Here is a 21,175-nt window from a genome sequence, read left to right on the forward strand (position 1 = left end):
TGAAAAACATACAAATGTTATTTAAAATATTTGGATTGGGCCATGGAACTATTTTTTAAATAGTTTTTGCTAGTTATGTTACCAAAGAGATTCTAACACTAGGAAAGATGCCAGTTTTAATGGCTGTTTACCGAAAGATATTTCTGAATAACTAATTTATATATTTAGACATCGAATCCTGTGTGAGTTTGTCCCAGTTCCATTTGTGATGTATGGATTCCAATTGGTATCTTTGACAAAGTGCTATAGCAATCAACCTGGTTTTTATTTAGCATTTGAAAGAACAATCAGCCAAATTCTAATCTCAGATGTGTGAAGTTATCACATATTTTATAAAATATGTGGCTTTGCAGTATTGAAAAAGGATTTGAGACATTTATGGCAAAGTAAAGTACATGAAAGCCACATGAAGGTGGATGAACTCATTTTTGAGGAATGAACTTGGGACTTTGCTTGTGCCTTCAAGAGTTCATACCTTTGATTTTTCTCCTCAGGTTCCAGTCAGTTCAGGAAACTCCATTTCACAGTGGGAAGACTAGGAAGGCTAACTATTTCATGTGGGAAGAAGGCAGAGTTTTGAAACCTGGAAATCATAGATGATACAAGAGCTACTCAGTGCACAAAATGGTTTGTTTTCCTTCAGTGATCTCTGATTTGTACTAGTCATTGATCATTTGCATTTTTCCACATAGATTTTCATAAACCACAGTTACGCTTACTTTTACAGTGGGTTTATGCACTGTTAAATATGACCTCTAATTTTAATATAGGCTTTCTTGATTTCATTCTTTCTTCTGACTTTTCATGCCTCACATATCCAGGATGAGTTATGGGAAATGTATGTAACCCTTTAAGATGCCTTTGTTTATGATTTTAAAAATATGTCTTTATGGCGGGGCATGGTGGCTCATGCCTGTAATCCCAGCAATTTGGGAGGCCAAGGCAGGTGGACCACTTGAGGTCAGGAGTTCGAGACCAGCCTGAGCAACACGGTGAAACCCCGTCACAAATAAAAATGTAAGAATAGCTGGGCATGGTGGTGCGTGCCTGTAGTTGCAGCTACTCAGGAGGCTGAGGCAGGAGAATCACTTAAACCAAGGAGGTGGAGGTTGCAGTGAGCTGAGATCATGCCACGGCACTCTAGCCTGGGTGACAAAGCAAGATGTCATCTCTAAATAAATAAATAAACAAACAAACCAAAAAACTTGTTTTTATGTATTTCCCATTGTGCTGAGGTAACATGCTTTTAAAGTTTAATTTTCTCCCTTCTTCCTCCAAAAAACCTCAAAGGCCTGTTTGCATGAGGTAAGGAAGAGCAGAATGCTCATTTAGGATACTTCATTTCACTTTAATCATTACTATAGTAGGTGAAAACAATATTAGAAGGTGGTAAAGAACACTTAATATTTCTACAATCCAACCAACCTTCTAAATCTCTGACTGTCCAATCCAAAATATTTCACTTTGGGACTTCTCCATTGAGCATCAAAATGCAACTTCATTGTATCATTGAGAGAAATATTTACTACAGGAACTCATACTTTGAACATTTTAGTTTTACATTTTGTAAACTGATCATCTATTGTATTGTATATTATTATGCCTTTGTATTATATATTATTATGTTTAGCTGATTGCTTTTCTAGTATAATATCTGCTTGTCAATTTTTAGTTTCCCTTACTGGAGTTGGATGGCTCTTAAACATTATTATTTAATATGACTAATGACACATTTTTGGGGATGTAGGCTACATTCTGACAAAAACTTACCTATTTTGAAGGAGGCAGCTTTATTTTTAAATATGTAATTCAATTGAAATCAACATTATGCTGTTCAAAATGTATATTTCTTGTTCTTGAACTTGGAAGAATTACAATCCTGGAATGCATTTCTTTCTGTTATTAATAATAACTACAGCTAAAGATTACATCCCATAGGCAAACCATGTGCCAACTCTAATCACACTTTACCTGTTTTACGTGACTGACTTAAAACATCCACAAGTGTATTTCCTTCCCTCCCTTCCTCCCTTCCTCCCTTCCTCCCTTCCTCCCTTCCTCCCTTCCTCCCTTCCTCCCTTTCTCCCTTTCTCCCTTTCTCTCTTTCTTTCTTTCTCTCTTTCTTTCTTTCTTTCTTTCTTTCTTTCTTTCTTTCTTTCTTTCTTTCTTTCTTTCTTTCTTTCTTTCTTTCTTTCTTTCTTTCTTTCCTTCTCTTTCATCTTTCTATCTTTCTTCACCCTTAGATACCATTTGAATACCTCATCTACAAGACTGTCTCAAGCAGAAATATTTGGTGGGTTTTGTTGTTATCAGCCCCCTTCACTCTGCAGTAAACATGCTGTTTGCATCATATAATGAAGACTCTTTTTGCAAATCGAAATGGATAGTATGAGTGACAGGGATCAACATTACCTTCCAGGTGATTATGAAGAAGACTGATACCCTTGTTTGTATCCTGAATCTCCTATTGACATAATATATGATAGGGAAAAATTGTATACTTATTTCATCATTTTACAAAAGGGTCTTACTTTTGTAGGAGTAGAGTTATAATGTAATCATTTCTACATTCCCATGAATAATGTTATCCATAAACATTAAACTTTGAAAACTCCTAACGTACTGTTTTCTGTTAATGGAGTTCTACATGGGAGAGACTCTTACTTTAATTGATAAGAATAGATAGCCGGCAGGGCATGATGGCTCATGCCTGTAATTCCAGCACTTTGGGAGTCCGAGGCAGATGGATCACCTGAGGTCAGGAATTTGAGACCAGCCTGGCCAACATGGTGAAACCCCATCTCTACTGAAAAGATAAAATTAACCAGGCATGGTGGCGCATATCTGTAATCCCAGTTACTCGGGAAGCTGAGGCAGGAGAATCGCTTGAATCCAGAAGGCAGAGGTTGCCGTGAGCCGAGATTGTGCCACTGCACTCCAGCCTGAGTGACAGAGCAAGACTCTTGTCAAAAAAAAAAAAAAAAAAAAGGAAAGAATAGACAGCCAAAGCTGTGTGTTTTCATACACACCATACCGAATACATTCATGGAGCTGTTATTATTATTGTCTTTATATTAGTGATGTAGATGGGTTAATAATCTAGCTACCACAGTTTCTTTTAAATAAAATTTGCATCCCTGCCTTTTGACAACATTCAAGGGAATCTCTGAATATGAAGATATCTTACGAAAAATCCAATGTGTGTAAAGTTAATCACTAGTAACGACTATTGAGTGATTCAGTTACTGATATAAAAACTCAACAGAGTTTTTCAAAATTTAGTCTAGGTACTGATTTTTTAATGAAATTGCATATTTAATATCTTGATCTCATTGATGAATTGTAGCTTCTCTAATCCAACTCTTAATTTGGTCAAATTTCTTTTAATTTTTACTTAGCGTAACATTTCAATAAACTTTGATAATTCCTAAAATGCTTAGAATGCTACAAATACTTATTGAGCCCCTACTCTATGCCTGACCCTCTGATAAGTACTAAGTGCCTAGTCATAAAGACACCAGCATTCCTGACCTCACAATTTCATAGTTCATTCATACACAACTTAGGATACGAGAAGAGTTATGGTAGAGATAAAAAGTAAATGAAATGACATAGAGTATGAGAAAGAGAAGCACTAATGTCACAGCCATGAATTCCAATGAAGAATTAATAATCAAAATTCTTTGTGATCTATTTTTTCAACAAATATTTAAATACTTATGTTGCAAGCCCTATTGTAAACTTTGGGGTACATCAGCGAACAAAAGAAAAAAAATCCTTGTACTGGTGGGGCTAACACACTAGTTGGGTGAGACAGAAACTAAACCATAACTACTGTAAATAAGAAAATTTTAAGAAAAAATGAAAAAAACAACAGCAACAACCACAAAAAAAAAATTATGAAATATGCAATTTTTGATTCACCATTTTTCCTCCTTCAAAGCAACTAAACTTTAATCCCAATAAAAGTAAATATTTAGTAATTTTTTAAATGATTTAATTTAAATTATCCATGTTGGATATTCAAATGTGTTGGAAAAAATATAAAATAAGTTCTAGTTTGACTTTTCCAAATTTCATATATTTTGCTGTTCAGAAACACATTTTCCCATGCTGGGTGGCACTGAAAACAGACCGTTTCTATGAATCAATAGGATGCAACAATCATCCGCAGGGCAGCAGATGCAATGCAAGTTAACACGGGCTGTGTAGGCACAGACTGGTATTTAATTCATGGTGGCAGGAGGGATAATCACTACCCCTTGCCCTTGCAGTTAAAGCATCATCTATGAAAGAATACAAATCCTGGTTGTGGACTGAAACCTTCCATTAGTCCCATGTTAATGGTCAAGAAAATACCAAATCTAAACTTGCAAGAAGCATGTCTTAGGGCAAAAACAATAAAACAACAACAACAACAAACCACTGCAGACATTAAGGCAGCAGTATTTTGAGAAGTACATATCACCAATGTTGTTGACGATATTGTTCGGATGATATTGTATGGGAAAAACATAGATACACACGGTTATGAGTAGAAAAGGCATTCAGGAAAACTGTACTCTGAGAGTAAAAATGTTTTGAGAATACTCTAACAATTTTTTTTTTTGGTTTATATTTCCCTTTTAATGTATACACAAGCGTGATATGCTAAAGATGTTAGCTAAATTTCAAAGTGTTCTGCAATATTTAAGACAAAAACTCCAGACACTGTAGTAAGAATGGATAATCAGTCAAATCAGCAACTTTTTCTCATTTTCAGTAGAGCGTGAATTATTGGTTCTTCTTATAATCATCAATTATAGATGTCCTAAGTTATATGAAATACAATAATTTTATAACCAATAGCTTTTTACTTTTATTCATGCAAATAGGTATTTTCAAATGGGGACAAAACTATCCTTCTATTTGAAAACCACTACCAAAAAAATCACCCTTTTGGATTTTTACACGTGAACACTCACTGATCAGCAGGTACAAAAGCTAGAGAATCTGCTGCAATTAAACAAGGAAGGTTTTATTCAAATTACTAAATAATACCTGTAAGCTATCAGCAGGAAAATAAAAAATCAATGCACTAGCTCATTTTGTCATTCAGAATAGTTGTCAGGTTTTTGAAAACCATTATATCTTTTTCTTTAACGCATTCATTCTAGCATGATGTAGATTTTTTTCATTTCTACCACTGTGAAAGCTTATTCAAGTTGCTTATAAAAATGATGCAGTTTTCTCTGTGAATTTAATTATGTTTTCGTAGCTGTTGCTGTGTTGTGCAGGTAGACTCGAAGTTTTCAACCACTGTGATTATGACAATTAAGTACAATTGATTGTCTAACAGCATGATTAAAGAGAAATAGCAGGGTGGTTAAGAATGAAAACATGCCTTAACTGCTTTTGATGACTATCACAGTTTCAGTTTCGCTTCCAGCTTCTCTGGTTCCTGGTCTTTAGTTGTAAAGACTATAGACCTTCCTCCCGCTTCCTCCCCCATGCCAAACCATGCACAAGACATGTAAAAACTTAGCATTTTTCTTAAAAAAAAAAAAAAAAAAAAAAGGACACAGACATTTTTCCGTAATTTTTGGTGCAATGAGGAAGGAAATAATTTTTCCTGATGCATCTCAAATTATGCTCAGTGGCTGCCACCTTTAGAGTTTTTTGATCAATTCAGCTATTGACAGATAAAATTAAGTCTTTTTAATTATCAAAAGAATCTGAATTTTCAATTATCGATTTTGATTTAAGAATGTAATACTTGGCCAGGTGTGGTGGCTCACAACAGTAATCCCAACACTTTGGGAGGCCAAGGCGGGGGGATCATGAGATCAGGAGTTTGAGACCATCCTGGCCAACATGGTGAAATCCCGTCTATACTAAAAATACAAAAATTAGCTGGGCATGGTGGCAGGCACCTGCAATCCCAGCTACTTGGGAGGTTGAGGCAGGAGAATCGCTTGAACCCAGGAGGCAGAGGTTGCTGTGAGCTGAGATCGTGCCATTGCACTCCAGCCTGGGCAACAAGAGCAAGACTCAGTCTCAAAAAACAAACAAACAAACAAAAAGTAATACTTTTCTACTTTTATGAGCAAATGTCATTTTAAAAAGTACATAAGGGATTGTATTATTTATGCACTGTATTTTATGTGTTAAATGTCAGTAATAAAATAAATGTTCTCCATATCATATGGTAAAACTACCATTAACATTTCCTCAAAAATTCATTTCTAATTTTATTGCTAGAAGTTTCTCTTTGTAAATTACATAATTTCCTTTTGTAGTTGCAGATATGGTGAAATTACAGAAAGTCTAAATAATACACATGAAGCCATTTCTGAGCAATTGTGATGTATTTGTTACACAGCAAGCCAAGTATACCAGGAAATGCAGAACCATGAGACTTTTAGGTAACAGACAAATTTCTCTTTAATTGGTATAACTTTATTCCACTTGGATGAAATTTCTTTCTGCAAATGTATTGTTTTCTGTTCTGTCTTAAACAGATCATACTCAACTTTATTTCACAGGACCCCCAAATCAGGATCATCTTTACAAACATCAGTTTCTCAATGGCAATTATAAAAATGTAAAACAAAACAAAACAAAACCCCTCTCACAAATGTTTTGTGAGAGCTTTTATGTGCCAGTTAATTCTGTTATGAACATGCGTTTATGGCTGTATTTGTTTTGTTTAAGGCCATCTCTTTCGCCTACTTTTTATTCAAAGTGTTTTTCTTAGTCTCTCCGTACCTCCAAGGGACAAGACTACCAGCTATCTTTTTTACATTCACTGTTTTCTTTCCAGTTTTATCCACTCTTTACTTTCCTTCTATTTTCTTTTCATGATAGCTTTTTACTTTATCTTCCAGACTCTTTCATCTTCTCATGCTTAAGACTTGGCTGATAGTTATCATTAGACAGTAAGAGCAAGTCCTTGTTTGGATTAACATTCTATCTTCAGTACTTCTTGGCTAGGTTCATTGGTGGGGTTTTCTATTCCCTCTCTGTTAGGACCAATTCACAACGTCAGCCATGCCTGTTATCCAAGTGCTGAATATACACAGTGTTCCTGTTATAAAAATGGGAGCCTTTGGATACCAATTTTATTAGCTTACCAAAATGTGAATTCTCTATGCCAATTTTATATAACTTGGCATTTAGATACATAACAATATTTATGAGGGACACTGTGTGTTGTTGCCAGAGTTTGTTTCTGATGTTCTAATGTCTGTAATTCATGTGCCAACAATATGGCTAATGAGTAGATTAAAAAAGCCAATCTGACAATTACCTGAAAAGAAGTATGTGGTTATTATAGGGTTTAATTTACATGATTCAGTGAGATAAGAAGTTAGTGCTGAAAGCTGTTTCTTAAAAATTTGAAGTTTACCTTCTACATGATTGATATATCTCTGTAACATCTCAGTCTTCTTGGATAAAGTTACCAGATTGATCACAAAACTTATAAATTAGAGTTTTTACCACTAGGCTCTAATTTAACAAGGACCCAAGTTTCACGAGGAGGTATACACTGGCCAAAACATGTAACAAGGCCCATATATCTTTTGTTTTAAAAATATGTGGTCTTTTCTATTGTGAAACTCTAGCATGTGCCTTTGTTTCTAATTATACATATATTTCTCAGCCAAAACATATAATCTTTAGAATTTATTCCCATTTTCTACATGTGAAAACATGAAAGAATTTTATAGATCAAGCCTATGCCCCTCTTTTGTAGTGGTTTCAGTAGGGAGGAAAAAAAAAATCTTTTCCCTCAACCCATCTTAGGCACTCTGTAAATTAGACTAACAAGAGATAGATTAATAAGAGAAAAACAAACAGAAGCTTATTACCGTGTGAATTGTGCATTCTTGTGTAGACAAACGGACACTCAGAAATGAGTAATTTAAGGGGGTAGTTAGAACTTGGGGCTTATATACCAGCTTAACAAAAGAACAATAAATGTTTCAAGAAGTGACAAGGTAAAGGAACATAACTCACTTTCTTGGGGCAGCAAATTGTGGGAAGGCAAATATACGGAAAACTAGATGTAGATAAGGGCTATTTTTCTTCAGATTTGTTATGTAGATTCCTTGGTGCTGTCTCTAGCTGATTGACAAGAGAGTTGTCTCAGGTGATTAACTTCTGTCCTTCCTGGTTATTGGGGAGGTGGGGAATGTGACAATTATACGTCCTGCTTTTAAGCAAATAGGGAGGGCAGAGAGCTAATCCTGTATCTTCCCAATTGCTTTCAGATCAAAAATAATCTTTACGCAAAAGTGGCATATTTTGCTACTCTTTGCTTTGTAACTCCTGCTCAGTTCCAAAGCAGTTATATTTTCAAAGCAAGAGAAAATATGATGAAATACACAAGGTTTTTCAAATGAAGAGTTTAATGTAGAGGCGAAGAGGCTGGCTATAGAGTCACACTTGGTTCAAGACCTGATTTCATTACTTTTAATTGAGAAATATTGAGCAAGCCAAACTTTCAATTCCTGGGCTTCACTTTTCTCCTCTGTAAAATGGGAAGGGTTAGAGGATATTAAGGATACTTACAGGACTGTGAAGAGGATTGAGTGAGAAAACACATTTAAAGCACTTATATATGCCTGGACTATATAGGGAACATTCAATAAATGTTAGATCTGTTGACAAAAAGAATCAAACTCTGTAAAATATTTGAAGAGATAATACTGAGCCAAATATGACTGACAAATGACCCATGACATAGACCTCAGGAGATCCTGAGAACCTGTGGTCAAGGTGGTTGGGGCACAGCCTAGTTGCATACATTTTAGAAGACATGAGACATCAATAAAATACATATTAATATGTATATTGGTTCAGTCCAGAAAGGCAAGATTTGAGTCAGGGGCTTCTGGGTTATAGGTAAATTAAAAATTGTTCTAACTGGCAATTGGTTGAAAGAGTTAAGTTATTATATAAAAAGCTGGAATCAATAGAAAAGAATTTCTGGGTTATGATGATAAAGGGTTGTGGAAACCAAAGTTTGATCATGCAGATGAAGCCTCCAGTTGCAAGCTTCAGAGAGAATAGACAGTAAATGTTGTTCATCAGATTTAAGGTATGTGCTGATGTTAATGCTGGTCAGCTTTTTCTGAAATCCAAAAGGGAAGAGAGTATAATGAGGCATGTCCCTCCCTTCCCATCATGGTCTGAAACAGTTTATCAGGTAAATTTTGGAATGCCCTGGCTGACAGGAGGGGTCCATTCAGGTGTTTTGGGAGGCTTAGAATATTATTATTGGTTTGCGAATCATGTAAATATATTTTGAGGGTAACTGTGTTACATTCAGAGATGAAACATGAGATGAAACAAGCATTTACAAATGTATTTATTGGGGAAGTCATGATTACATATGAGTTACAAGTAGAGGACAGAGTGATCTTTCCTTATATATATTTCATTGAATAATTCATTTTCTACAGTATACAATCTAACTCAGCTCCATGTGGAAAATCTTCATTATGTAGCCAGGAGGCTCAGGTTTTGCTTTCTAAATATTGTCACTGTGTTGGAAAGAAAACAGGGAATTATATTGAGTGAATTTGATGTTTTACTGTCTTGAAATTTACTGTCTAAAATGAGTTTGTATAAATAGTAGATGATCTTTTAGAAATTGTAACATGTAAAACATGCTTCAGTTAGAAACACGGTAGTCCCCTTTACTTCTAATGACTACAAGTAACCTATTTCAATTTTGACATGATATTTGTAGACTAAAAATAAAATCCTAAGTTCCCACAAGCTGAATGAACTTTCTTTTGGCCAAGAGGACCCGAGAGAAATGTTAAAAATCAAGTTCCTGGTTATGATGGAAAGGGAGATCCAACAGTCCTCATTATACCCTCTCCCTTTTGAGTTTAGACACAAGTAACTCACATTCATGTTAAAATAGAGGTCATAAGATGGCCAAAACAGATTCCTTGTGGCAAAGAAGTACCAAATTATAAATAAGAACTAAGGCCATGCAAAAAAAGGTTAACTCATGCCTGTAGACCATCAATCTTCCTTAACAGGTCATTGTATTGTGGCTGACTCTGACATAGCATTATTACCTTAAATTAAACATTCCTCCCAAAGTACTGGAATTGCAGGCATGAGGGACCACACCTGGCTAACAATGATATTTTAATTTTCTATTTGGAAGCCTTTGTGGGGTAATACTATACTTCTCATATCCTATGTAAAGTCTACGTAAAACTGCTATTTTGTCAAATCAAACATTAAGCTCTGTAAAACTTGGTAGCTCCTGTAAAATAAAATGGAGAACAGGTAGTTATTATCAGATCATTTTTATTATAAAATGCTGAGGATATGCACAAGGCTTCAATGTGTGGTGGTGTAGGTTGTGCACTGTGCAAGTTTAGAGGACACTATTGACATTATCACACATAGAGAACACCCCTGTAGTTGTGCACAGGACACTTTCACTACCACATGCAGTAGCCCTGTATGTATTAGTAACCTTCCTGTACTTAATCCTGGGGAGATTTTCAATTTTTAAACAAATATTTGATAAGAAGAATGAGTCCAAAGACCAAACTGAAGATTCATTACAAAGTAGATGGGCAGGATTTTCAAAACAGGAATGACTAAGTCAGTACAAGTGGTGGTAATGATGTAATTGTGCTATCAGTGGCTTATGTATCCCTTCAGGATCCATATGGCAAGATTCTGACACAGACTTTCCTGAAGGGATAGGAAAAATATTTTATTTCAGTTTCTGTTGTTTGTCTAGATTCTGTATCAGTTGCTTTTGAGAAATGAATTGGTGAAATGAACCTTATGTTTTTGTATGTCTGAATTGTTGTAGGATCTTCAGTGGAGTGGCAAGCAAATCTCTCTGCACAAAATGTGGCCATTACATATCAGCTTAACTCTTCTGTCTCTTTCTGGGTCTTTCCCAAACCACCCTCAAACTAATGCAGCAAGATTAAGATATTTTAAGTGACTGGAGACAAAAAAGCTTATTTTATTTGTACCTTCTGCATCAATGCATATAAGTTATAGTATAATATATTTGGATGCAATATCATAGACTGAAGAGCTGTGAACAGAGAAAAGAGTATTTAAGTGTACTAACATATGCTGTGTTCAGATTCAGCTGCCATCATTTTCCTTTGCCACACTTCTGCGCAGAGGAGGAACACATAGATAGAACTACTGTCATGGAAAGGTGAAATAGAGGGAAGAGTTTTCTGGATTATATACTTCTTACCTCTTACCAATTGAAATGATTTTATTTAGTTATAATGGAGATAAGAAATGTCTAATATTTTATGGACTTTACAAACTTAGCTCCCTGATCTACAGCGACGAAAAGAAGAATGGTCGAATAGGGATGGGTATTGGGTAGGTCATTGATTGGGAAACACCACAGGGGCATTCTGAGGCAATGGATAGGTTATATCTTGAATGTGGTGATAATTACATGGGTATATCCATTTGCCAAAATTCACTAACAATGTAAATATAATGGATGCATTTTATTGTATGTAATTTTATATTTCATTAAAGGTGATTTTGAAAAAATGGCTACCTATACCAAAAATAAACATTCCTATAGAAAAATATATATTTTTCTGTATTCTGAAGGAACAGTATTGTATTCTGTATACTGAAAAACACATGAATAATTCTTTTTGGGAATTAACTCATGAAGAGCTGAAAATTTAACTAAAAACAAAAAAATTACAAATTATTTAAAAAATTTTCAAATCATTATCTCTGTGATTGTGTGTATGCATGAAAAAATAATTATCCCATAGTTAAATAAGCTAAAAAATGTATAAATAGTTGGCTGTAAACATGGAAAATTTACTTTTCTTAAAAATTGTTATATTGATAGAAATTAGTATTTTTTTGAAATATATGAACATGAAATATTCTTTTATTCTTCCTTGACTCTTAATAGCTACTGCTTATTTGAGACTTCACAATTTGAACTCAGACTCGATTGGAACTTTATAACTGGGAGTTCACATTTGTCTTTGGTGTGTATCATTTCATATTTTATTCACTCATTTGATGAAGATTTTTGGTACAAATGAATAAATGTATAAAGTAGGGATGTGCACACTCACATACATACACACATTCTGCAACTCATTCTTCACTTGTTTTAAAAATATTTCAAACATTACTAAGTAAAACTATGTCCAGATCCAAATTCATTTTGTTAATTTAAAACATATATCACCTCTGTATTAGTCCATTTTCATGCTACTGATAAAGACATACCTGAGACTGGGCAATTTACCAAAGAAAGAGGTTTAATGGACTTACAGTTCCATATGGCTGGGGAGGCCTCACAATCATGGCGGAGGGCAAAGAGGAGCAAGTCACATCTTACATGCATGGTGGCAGGCAAAAAGATAGCTTGTGTAGGGAAACTCCCCTTTTGAAAACCATCAAATCTCGTGTGATCCACTCGCTATCATGAGAACAGTATGAGGGAAACTGCCTCCATGGTTCAATTATCTCCCACTGGCTCCCTCTCATAATACGTGGGGATTATGGGTGCAAAAGGTGAGATTTGGGTGGGGACACAGAGTCAAACCATGTCAACCTCCAAAGTTTATTCCAAAGGCATTTTGGTAAGTCAACATTTTAAACTTGTTAATTTCAAAGGGATATTATAACACATGTCTTAAAACTTTTAAATTATGAAATATATATGTCAAATTCAGTGAGTCTTGACAAATGCATACACATGCAATCCACAACCCTATCAAGACATAGAACTTTCTCATCATCCCAGCAACTTCTCTCTTGACCTTTTTCATCAATATCTTCTGTCCCTCTCCATGCCACAGATACATCAATATTTTTACTCCTTTCTCCACAGACTAGTTTTGTTTTTCCTAGGACTTCATATAAATAGAAACTGTACTCTGTGTCTAGCCTTTTTGGTTTATCACATGTTTTTGAGCTTCATATACATATCAGTAATACATATTTTTTACTGCTGAATAATATTCAATTGTAGGAATATGTCAGCATTTGTTTATCCATTCTTCTGTTGATGGATATTTAGGTTGCTTCTAACTTGGGGTTATTATGATTAAGAGTATGACCGTTTTTATACAAGTTATTTTTGTGCATGCATGCTTTATTTATTTGGAGTAAATACTTAAAAACAGAATTGCTGGGTCATACAGTTAGAGTATGCGTTAATTTTTGAGACTCTCCTAAACCACTTCTAAAGTGGTTGCATTGTTTTACACTTCCATCAGCACTGCATGCGAGTTCATGTTAATTTTAACAACTAATGTTTTAAAGTTATTAACTTCAAAGAGAATTTGGTACCCAGTATTTTTCAAGAACCATGAGTCTAACTGTCATCAAGTATAAGTGTCAACGAATTGGTCACTGTCATCACAGCTTGATAAAATGTAAAAATTAAAATAAGAGTGAGCTACTTTTAGCTGTAAGGGGTCATTTTGTAGGGCAAGAGTTAAATGTCAGAAACCAAAGAACAATTTGAGCTTCTGCTAATTGTCAGGTGGATTTATAAAAAGGATTTGACTTTACAGCTGTCCTTGGCAGATTTTATAACTACCACATATGCTTCAATATCAGATATATTTTGAAATATTACATAAAGTTTTAGTTGCTCAAAACAGAACTCTGATAACTTCCTACGCTTTTCTTCTCCAAAACCTGCACAAGCCATCATTTCTCACCGACTTAATTGTAAAGTGCATTACCCAGCCCTCAATTTTGTCCCAAATCTTTAGAGTCTTTGCCAGTTTTGACATTTCCTTATACCTCTCAAGTCTTCCAATAGAGGTTTTGGGGTCAAACAGATCTCAAATTCTTAACTCTACCCCATACTAGCTGTTAGAAACTTGGCAAATTATTTAACAGAGAAGGAGACAAACAGGAGCAGTAAAAACCACACAAAGTAACACAAATAAAGCACTTAATAAATAGGTAATGCCAGGAATGTGCAGCTATCAGTTATTGTAGCAGCAGGAATCTCGTTCCTGAACCCCATGCCATACACAAAGTGTGGTACTTCGTGTTTTCTTAATGTATCCTGTTATCTCCCTGCAGTGCCTTTATCCATACTATTCCTCCCTCTGGCAGGCCTCTCTTACCTTTTGTTTTAGAAATCTAAATCCTTATGGTACTGTCTACCCAAAGGCCACCACCGTGGTGGTGAAACAAACTTACTTTCACATGAAGTCTAACCACCCTTGAGAAACAAATGAAAACATTTTTGATTGCATTGTCACTAATCATGTTTTATGCTACTAGTGAATAAATTACAATGAAAACAAAAGTTGTTTTGTTTTATTTTTATATCATACTCTTTGAGAGCTAGAAATAGTACGACACCATCTCATAGTGCCATCTTTATCATCACCATGGTAGCTAAGTGTTATTAACTGCTTTCTATGTGCCAGACTGGGTGTTAAGTACTGACATGTGTCATGTCATTTAATCCTTATCACTGACCTCCTAAAGTAACCGAAGAAAGCAAATTCTTGCCAAAGATTTTACAGCCTGTATCTAGCGCTCATTGTCTCTCAACCATAGCTGGCGCTCAGTAACTTTAAGTGAACACATCAAATGCACATAGAGAGCAATAACAAAAAAATCACCTATATTAGCATCCTTCCTAAACACTTCCTTTTGAATATACTGATTTCCTGTAGTTGATTATTGAGTCTGAGGACGGATGTTGCATAAAAAACAAGCGCAGGAAATGCTACATTCACCTAGAGTTGTGACAGAGATTAACAAGCAATGTGTAATACTAATGTCTAATGTCCACTTCTTTTAAAAGTGTTCTTTTGGCCAGGCGCGGTGGCTCACGCCTGTAATCCTAGCACTTTGGGAGGCTGAGGAGGGTGGATCACCTGCAGTCAGGAGTTTGAGACTAGCCTGACTAACATGGTGAAACCCCATCTCTATTAAAAATACAAAAATTAGCAGGGCATAGTGGCAGGGGCCTGTAATCCCAGCTACTCAGGAGGCTGAGGCAGGAGAATGGCTTGTACCTGGGAGGCAGAGGTTGCAGTAAGCTGAGACTGCATCATTGCACTCCAGCCTGGGCAGTGGAGTGAGACTCCATCTCAAAACATAAAGGAAAATAAAAAATAAATTGTTCTTTCTCCATCCCTATCAATTTTCTCTACCTCTCTCCATCATTAATCCTAGTCTACATATACTTTTCAGTGTAAATACTCACAAATCGGATTATGAGGAGAATGAATGACTGAAATACTACACGAGCTCCTTAAATGTTTATCTGCAGTATAGGATTCAATGTGAATCTACAGGAAAGAGCACCTGTCTTTAGCATTGAATGTTTGTGACTCATCTGAAAATACAAATCTGTTTTTCAGACATTGAAGAGATAAATCCACACCCAAAAAGAAAAATTTCTTTATTTCTCTATGCCCTTGAAACTTTCTCTGATCTAATTAGAGATGTGTTGTCTGCATAAAAACTTGTGATTGAAATTGTTTGCTTCTTAACCATATTATAACTTTAAATATTGCATGCTTTAAAAAATCAATTTATTGAGGTATAATTTAAATGCAATAAAATGAACCCATGTAAGTGTACAGCTTAATGAGTTTTGACAAATGTGTATCCTTATTCAATCACCATGAATTAAGATGCTAGCTGTTTCCACCACCTTAAATAGTTCCTTGATTTCTCTTTGCAGTCATTTCCTCCCAGTTCTACCACCAGGCAACCACTGCATTTCTTTCTGACCCTGTAGATCAATATTACCTCTTTTACAATTTCACATAAATGAAATCATACAGTATGTACTCTTTTGTACCTGGCTTATTGAGCTTTCTATAATACATTGGAGATTCATTCAAATTCATTTTTTTCACATGATATGAGCTATCATAAGTTATTTTTTGGTTATCAAGGACATAGAGTAAAATATCAGTTGATGTTCATTTTTTCTATATGGATATTTAGTTATTCCAGTCACTTGTTAAAACGTTTTTCACTTTTTACACTAAATTGACTAGGCATGTTTGTCAACATTTCGATTGGCTATCAACTTGCCAGTCTGTTTTAGGATTATCTATTCTGGTCCTTTGATTTATTGTCTATCCTCACAACTATGTCTTAACTACCGTAGCTTTAAACAAAGTTTTGAAATTAGAAAATCAAGTAAGAACTTTGCTCTTATTTCAAGCTTGACTTTTTTTTTTTTCAAAAAAATTTTTTTTTGGTCTATTCTGGGTGTTTGGTATTTTCCTATACATTTTAACATCAGCTTATCAATTTCTATTAAAAAGGAGAGATTTTGATCATGATTGCATTGGAACTATACATCAGTAAGGGAAAAATGGATATCTCAGCAATATTAAGTCTTCTAAAACATGCACAGTGCATATTACCATATTTATTTAACTCTTCATTAATTTTTTTAAATCTTGCAGTTTTTATTGTAGAGATAGCGCTCGATTTTTATTGCATTAATTCCTATGAAGTTGATGTTTTATGATGACTATATAAATGGCATTTTAAAGTTATTTTCTAATTGTTACTAAATAAAATATATAAATGCCATAGAATTTTATGTATATTGATCTTATATCTTGTAGCCTTACTAAATTCAGTTATTATTTCTAATAGTTTAAAATGTTTTGTACATTTCTTCAGGTTTTCTTTTTCTTCTCCTGTTTTTTTTTTTTTTTTTTGAGACGGAGTCTTGCTCTGTTGCCCAGGCTGGAGTGCAGTGGCCGGATCTCAGCTCACTGCAAGCTCCGCCTCCCGGGTTCAGGCCATTCTCCTGCCTCAGCCTCCTGAGTAGCTGGGACTACAGGCGCCCGCCGCCTCACCCGGCTAGTTTTTTGTATTTTTTAGTAGAGACGGGGTTTCACCGTTTTAGCCAGGATGGTCTCGATCTCCTGACCTCGTGATCCGCCCGTCTCGGCCTCCCAAAGTGCTGGGATTACAGGCTTGAGCCACCGCGCCCGGCTTCTCCTGTTTTTTTTGTTTGTTTGTTTGTTTGTTTTTGTTTTGAGATGGAGTCTCGCTCTGTTGCCCAGGCTGGAGTACAGTGGTGTGATCTTGGCTCACTGCAACCTCCAACTCCCGGGTTAAAGTGATTCTCCTGCCTCAGCCTTTCCAGTAGCTAAGACTACAGCCACGCACCACGACCCCTGGCTAATTTTTGTATTTTTAGTAGAGACTGGGTTTCACCATGTTGGCCAGGCTGGTCTCAAACTCCTGACCTCAAGTGATCCACCTGTCTCGGCCTCCCAAAGTTCTGGGAGTACAGGTGTGAGCCACCGCACCCAGCCTTTCTTCAGGTTTTCTATGCACTTAATCATGTCCTCCAGAAATAATGTCATTTTCATTTCTTCCTTTTCAATCTGTATACTTTTTTTTTTCGTTGTGTTATTACGTGGACAAGGACTTTCAGCACAATGTTGAGTAGAAGTAAGGATAGCAGACAACCTTGAACTGTTCCCAATCTTTGGGGAAAAAGATTCAGTCTTTTACTGTTCTATGTGATATTGTAGTTTTTTCATAAATGTCATATTGCATTGAGAAAGTCTCATTCTGTTCCTATTCTTGTGAGACTTCCTTTAATTACTATGTGCTAATTTTCATCAAATGTTTTTTATGTATTATTTGAGATAATAATGGTTTTTGTCCTTTATTATAAAATATCCTGAAAATATGGGTGATTAATACCCTAATGATAAAGCAACCTTTGAGTTCTAGACTTAGTACCACTTGGTCATGATGTATTATAGATTTTATGTGTTTCCAGGTATTATTTGCAAATTTTGGTAAATACTTTGCACCTATATTCACAGTGGATATTACTTTGTTTTCTTTGGATTGCCTTTGACTTGGTTTGTATCTTAGTAATGCTTCCTTATTAAGTTAAAAAGGAACTGTTATTTTCTCATCTATTTTTGAAAATAGTTTATTTAAGATTTTTATCTTAAATGTTTTAAATAATTCAACAGTAAAGCACCTTGGCATGAATTTTTCTTCTGTTGGAAGGCTAGCAACAAATTCATTTTGTTTAACAGATATAGGATTATTTTATTAATTTTTATTTTTCTTGTATCAGTGTTAGTTTTATTTTTGTTGTGTCAGTGTTGGGAAAAAAGTACCTTTCAGGAAATTTGTCCGTTTCATTTGTTTTTATATTTATTGATAAAAATTGTTCTTAAATATTTTTCTCACTATTGGATACTATTTTTCTCTTTTAGTGTCTGTAGGATCTGTATGGAGGGCTCCCTTTTATTACTAATATGGATAGTTTTTAATCACTTCCACTCCATTAATGTACGTCTGTTCTTATGCCAGTATCACATTGTCTTGATTATTGTAGCTTCATAGTAAATACTGAAGTTTAAAGGAGTGTCAGTTCTCCAAATTTTTTATTCAGTTTTCTGTTGGCTATGCTATTTTTTGACTTTTCTTATCAACGTTAGAATCAGTTTGGTAACATTCACAAAATAACTGCCTGGGATTTTGATTGATATTTCATTGACTCTATTAGACCAAGTAGGAAAGAATTGACATCATAACAATATTGAGTCTTTCTATTTGTTAACGTGATAGTAAACTATGTTCTTCTTTTTCAGTAATTTGTATTTCCATATTCACATTAAAATTATAAATCCATAAAATTCCTTCTTTCCTTCCTTCCTTCCTTCCTTCCTTCCTTCCTTCCTTCCTTCCTTCCTTCCTTCCTTCCTTCCTTCCTCTTTCTCTCTTTCTCGCTTTCTTTCTTTCCTTGCTTTGCATTTCAACTTGGTTAGTTTCTCTTGTCCTGTTTTCAAACTCACTGATTCTTTCATCGGCTGTGGCCAGTCTACTGATAAGCCCATAAAAGGCATTCCTCACTTCTGAAACAGTGTTTTTATTTTCTAGCATTACTTTTCTATCTTTCTTAGAGATTCCATCTATACCCTTACAATATCTACCTGTGTCTTAAACATTTTCATTCAGATATAATTAACAGAAAGTAAAATTCACTATCTTAATTATTTTAAAGTGTATAATTTGGCTGATTTCAGTTTTGTCCATTAAAAGTATCCAATACCAGAATATTTTCATCAAAAAGAAAAAGAAATGCATATCTCTCAATTCCCTCCCTCTGCCATCCCCTGGTAACCAAACATTTACTTTTTGTCTTTATGGGTTTATCTATTCTGGACATGTTTTATAAATGGAATTGCATAATATGTGACCTTTTGTGTTTCGCTTTATTCATTTGGCACTATGCATTCAAGATTTATCCATGTTGTAGTATTTATTAGTACTTCATCTATTTTTGTGTCTGAGTAATATTCTGTCATCTAGATATACTCTAATTTGCTTACCCATTCATGAGTTCCCATAAGTTTTGGTACATTGTGTTTCCATTCTTGTAAATTCTTTAGTAATTTTTGTCATTTTCCTTCTGATTTCTTTGACTCAGTGGTTATTCAGGAGTGTGTTAATTTCCATATATTTGATAATTTTTACAACTTTTTCCTGTTATTAATTTGTAATCTCATTCAATTGTGGGTGGAGAACATACTCTGAGTGACTTCAACCTTTTCAAAAACATCTTTTTTTTTTTTTTTTTCTTGGAGACAGGATCTCACCCTGCCACCCAGGCTGGAGTGCAGTGGCACAATCACAGTTTACTGCAGCCTCAACTTTCTGGGCTTAGGTGATCCTCTCACCCCAGCTTCGTGGGCAGCTGAGACTGCAGGCACATGCAACCATACCCAGCTAATCTTTTGTATTTCTTGTAGAGAATGAGTTTTGCCATGTGATCTAGGCTGGTCTCAAAATCCTAGGTTCAAGTGATCTGACAGCTTTGGCCTTCCAAGTGCCTCTTGTAAGTGTGAACCACCACACCTAGCTTGTATGACTTCAGTCTTTGAAAATGCATCAGGACTTGTTTTGTGTCCTAACCTATGGTCTATTATGAATACTTTTCATGCCTATTTGAGAAAAATATATATTTACTCTTGTTGGGTGGAGTGCTATATAAATGTCTGCTAAGTCTACTTGATTTGTAGTGTTGTTCAAGCCCTTTATTTCTTTATTATCTTCTGTTTTGGTGTTCTGTCCTTTATTAAAAGTGGAATACTGAAATTCTCAACTATTATTATTAAACTATTTCTATTATTTATTTCTTCCTTCAGCTCTATCAGTTTTTTTGTTTCCTTCACTGTAGAGCTCTGTTTTAGGTGCATATGTGTTTAACATTGTTATCCCTTCTTGATGGAATGATTCTTTAATAATTATATTATGTCAAACTTTGCCTCTAGTAATAATTTGTGTTTTAAAGGCTAATAGCCACTTCAACTTTTTTTTGTTTACTATTTGTATGGAAAATCTTTTCCCATCCATGTACTTTCAACATATTTGTGGTTTGAATCTACGGTGAGTCTTTCTAGGCAGCATATATTTGGATTTTGATTTTATATCCATTCTTCTAATCTCTGCTTTTAATTGTGAGTTTAATCTATTTAATTTAATATATAATAAATACTGATAAGAAAGGGCTTACTTTTTATGTCTTGCTATTTGTTCTCTATTTGTCATATTTCTTCTCAATTCTTTTGCTACTGCCTTCTTTTGTGTTAGTTACTTTGTAGTATAGCATTTTAATTCTACTATTGTTTCTTTTACCTTAGTATTTTGAGTTATTCGGCCCTGGGGAATGATGATTGACATCTTAATTTATAAAAATCTATTTTGAATTAATACCAACTTAATTTCCATAGCATACAAAAACTTTGTTCATATATAACTCTGTTCCCTACCCCTTTTGTGATGCTATTATTAATAAATTTCATCTATATGCATTGTTTGCCCATCAACATATATTTATAATTATTTATTTATGCAGTTGGATTCTAAGTCATATAGGAGAAAAAATGAGACCAAAATACATTGATATCTTCTTTTATATACACCTGTATGGTTATAGTCATATGTCACTTAACAACGGGGACACATTCTAAGAAATACATTGGTAGGTGATTTTGTTAATGTGTGAACATCATAAAGTGTATTTACACAAACTAGATAGTATATATGTTTTTATATGTATATATTTTTTCATTTGTATATATTTTTTCATGTGGAAAACCAAAAATCCCACACTATCACTGAATATCAATTATTCTTCCTACTTGATCTG

At 34.7% G+C, this 21,175-nt stretch overlaps 1 long non-coding RNA gene across 2 annotated transcripts in view; it reads left to right on the forward strand.

Annotated features, from left to right (window-relative positions):
- Window positions 1-499: 499 nt before the first annotated feature.
- The window catches only part of LOC123571693 (uncharacterized), a 61,681-nt gene continuing 41,005 nt past the window's right edge, over window positions 500-21,175 (forward strand). The window contains exons 1-2 of one of the 2 annotated variants that reach the window (XR_010584563.1): window positions 2,212-2,419; window positions 6,279-6,404. This is a non-coding gene — a long non-coding RNA (uncharacterized lncRNA). Of the gene's footprint in view, window positions 628-2,211; window positions 2,420-6,278; window positions 6,405-21,175 lie in introns of those variants that run through there. The other variant, XR_010584564.1, reaches the window with a different exon arrangement.

The sequence above is a fragment of the Macaca fascicularis genome, chromosome 2 (assembly GCF_037993035.2).
Source record: "Macaca fascicularis isolate 582-1 chromosome 2, T2T-MFA8v1.1".
Lineage (NCBI taxonomy): Eukaryota > Metazoa > Chordata > Mammalia > Primates > Cercopithecidae > Macaca > Macaca fascicularis.